The sequence below is a fragment of the Mesoplodon mirus genome (genome assembly GCF_964341445.2).
Source record: "Mesoplodon mirus genome assembly, chromosome: 2".
NCBI classification, from domain to species: domain Eukaryota; kingdom Metazoa; phylum Chordata; class Mammalia; order Artiodactyla; family Ziphiidae; genus Mesoplodon; species Mesoplodon mirus.
This window is the reverse complement of record NC_138977.1, coordinates 39649361-39653110: the sequence shown is the minus strand read 5'-3', so window position 1 is coordinate 39653110 and position 3750 is coordinate 39649361.

Below are 3750 nucleotides of genomic sequence, written 5' to 3'. Positions count from 1 at the left end.
ATTTATAACATCCTATTCTAAGCTGATAACAACATTGATAGCATACATAGATTTTCCCTTTATTTCTCCATCCTACATGTTAGGTTATCAATATGGCAATTTATATATTTTAATGTTTCGTATCCAGTAAGATATTATTGTAGTTATGGTTGTTTAATACATTTTAAACTCTTAACTAGTGTTCTAAGTGAATTACACACCAAAATTACAACATTACAGGGTCTGGTTTTGACAATATGTGTCATTAGCGGTGAGTTTTACAAACTTCTTATGTTTTCACAATGCTAACTATTATTCATTTATTTCTGCTTGATGAAATTCCTGTCAAAATTCTTTTATAGCAGGTCTTCTGGTGATGAACTCTTTCAGTTTTCTTTGTTTAGATATATTTTCAATCTCTTTCTTCATTTCTGAAGAACAGATGTGCGGGGTACAATATTCTTCAACAGAATTTTTTTATTCTTTCTATACTTGAATACATCACCCCTCTCTCTCCTGGACTACAAAGTTTGTATTGGGAAGTCCCTCTAAATTCTTATGGTGGTGACTTACATGTGGTGACTCATTTTTCTCTTGTTGCTTTCAAAATTCCCTGTGTCTTTGACCATAGACAATTTACGTACAATGTGATTTCCCATAGCCATTGCAGATTCAACTTATTTGGGATTCTTTGTGCTTCATCAATTTGGATGTACATCTCTCATTCCATGTTTGGTAAGTGTTCAAGTCTTTTGTTTCAAACATACTTTTTCTCTTCCTCTTCTCATAGGGGACTCCCAGAATTCACTCTTGTTTCTGTTTGTAATGTCCCATAGTGTTTCTTTACTCTTAAATTAATTTTTCTTTTCACTCCTGTGGCAGGATAACTTCAAGTGACCTATCTTTTAGTTCACTGATTCTTTCTTCTGCTTGCTCGAGTTTGTTGTTGAATCTCTTTATTATATTCTTCAGTACAGTCATTGTATTCTTCAGCTCTAGTTTCCAGTTGTTCTTTGGATGGTTTCTATTACTTTGTTGAACATCTCATTTTGTTGATACATTTTCTTCCTGAATTTTATGAAGTTGTGTGTCTATATGTGTTTGTGTATTTCACTAAACTATTTCAAGAAGATTATTTTGAATTCTCTCTACAAGAGTCCATAGATCTCTGTTTCTTTAGAGAGTTTATTCTTTTCATCATCTCATGTTTCCTTGATTCTTCATGGTCCCTGATTTGTTGCATTGGTATGTGCACTGATATTTGAGTAAGCAGTCTCTTCTTCCCTTCTCGGATTCTGTGGTCCATGTGTTGCTTCATCTTCACATATATATTCTGTGATTTTCACAGTGAATTCTTGCCTATTGATAGTCCTCTAGCATGTAAGTGTGGAAGGAAACCTGATCATGTTTTCAAAGTATTCTTTAGGAGGGATCTGATAAATTGGGAGGTCTGTCTGTGTCATCAGAGGAGCTGGTAGAAATTGGGACGCTGCAGTTACCTTAATATTATGAGAAATACTAAGGTACAGGAAGGGAACTTACACTTCTGAAGGAGGTGGTAGGTTTGAGGACCTGTTTTTGACAGTGTCTTGGAGATTACATGGGTGGTGGCCTCGGATGTTAACCTACACGTGGTCAGCAGTTTATAGAGAATACTCAAGTGTGGCAACCCCAAGTCCTGGTGTCCATAGCTGAAAGGCCCAGTCATGATTTCTTCTAACACCTTGGTCCTCACCGCACAGTTCTTGATGTCTCTGAGCTCATCATCCTCTCCCTCCCTGGGGCAGAGGAGGAAGACATTAACTACTGGGCCCCTGAGTCTTTACAAGTGACCTGGCACTGTTCTGAGCATACGGCAGCAGCAGCAGTTACTATCACCCGCTGGGCACCCTGTAGAGGCGACACCATTATCCATCTTTTCAGTGAGAAATTGAAGCACAGGGAGATTAAGTAACTTGCCCAGGAGATTAAGTAACAGCAAGTGAGTAATGGACACCAGACTGTATTCATACATCAAAGATATTTGGGGCTTTTTGGAAAGAGCATATTTTGGCTAGAACCCCATGTATCTCAACCCATGGTGACACACGAAAGCCTGTCTGTGGGGAATGAGACTCGTCATGTCTACATCCACAGGATACCAGGGTGCTTTGTCCTGGCAGGAGCAGTAGAGCTGCATCTCATACAGTGGAGCAGTGTTCACCAGGTAACAAACTCTCTTGCTCATCAACAACAAATCCCAACTCCTTTTGACTGTAAACCAAAACACAATATATGTGTCCAATTCAGTACTAAAGGGGCTCTTAACAATTTTGTGTTTTTGGTGCTTTAGATGTTGGGCTCTGGGGGTGGGGGTGACAAAGTTCTTCTGTGGAGGTACTGGGCAGTAGGAGGGATCAGCGGCAGGATCCTGGACAGTGACTGAGAGCATATGGGGAGGGGGGTGACAAAATACTTCTGCAGAGGTACTGGGCAGTAGGAGGGATCAGCGGCAGCATCCTGGAGAGTGACTGCGAGCACATGGGTGGGAGATCTTGACAATGTGAACAGCCGTTCCTGAAGGGGAAGCACTCCTGGCCGGGTTGAAGGCAGATATTTGGGCCGCAGAACATTTGTGTGCAGTGGGGATTCCTTAAGGTGAAGTTGGTGCACCTCCCCTGTGTGAAGAAGAGTAGAGAGAGAAGGTCACTGAGAAGCCATTGGAATTGGGAGCAGAAGGCTGTGCATTCCTTGGCTCAAGGGGATTAGGCTCAGTACCTGTCAGGATCCCCAGGGTGAGCCTTTGTTGATGCCCTTCCTCTTCCTAGGTCCTGGCCTCCAGCCTGCACTTCTAATTCTAGACTCTGTTCAGATATTGGACATATACGCTCCCATCCCTATGGAGCCCTGTTGTTGTGACTCTGGACTCCCTTTGCTCTGGTGTTGAACTTGCCTGCTCCCCTCTGCACTGGGACCCTGGTTAGCAAGGACAAGGGCTTATTGCCACTGTAGCCCCAGCATTGCCCAGGCTCTCTTGATGAGTATGTGCCGAAGGGATGGATTCTCACTGCAACCCTCAGGCTGGGGTTGAGTCCAAAGTGCAAGGGCAGGTGACGGCGCCCTCAGATGGGTGATGGGCTCTGGAGGCAACAGCACATACAGACCCCTTGGTTTGGGTAGAGATTGATGCGGACCCTTTGGGACACCATAATCTGTCTGCAGCATCACAGGGAGGGTGGTGAGCACACGGACCCGCTGACAGCATCTATGGGCAGTCCTGGACTGGATCTGTCAATGGGACTCCAGGACCTCTGGACTTTGGGTTATTCGGACTCACCTGGACACTTTCTTAGCCTCACCAAAAACTGACCTAGCATTCTTCATAACTGCATTATTTGTTCAGTGGCATTTTATTATTTTATCCCTGTTTTTGTTTAAAAAAAACGGTAAGGCTTGGAGCGTTTCAGAAACTAGACTAACTTCGCAGATTTAGTAACAGGTTGAAGTCAGTACTTTCCTACAATCACTCCTGAAAATGCCAAAGGGACCTTTCCCCATCCCTGCACAGTGCCCCGCAAAGCAGATTTCTGTGCCCTATATTGTCAGATCCAAAATGCCTCCTTGTGTCACAGAAATGACCTAAAGCCTCTACACAGGAGCACGTGTAACTAGAAGTGCCCATTCATTCATTCATTCATTCATCATCAGAGGTCTCAGTGTGTGTGGACCACGTGCATCGGAACAACTGGATTTGGTGCCCTCGGAACACTCTGACCTGCAGGACTGGTGTGC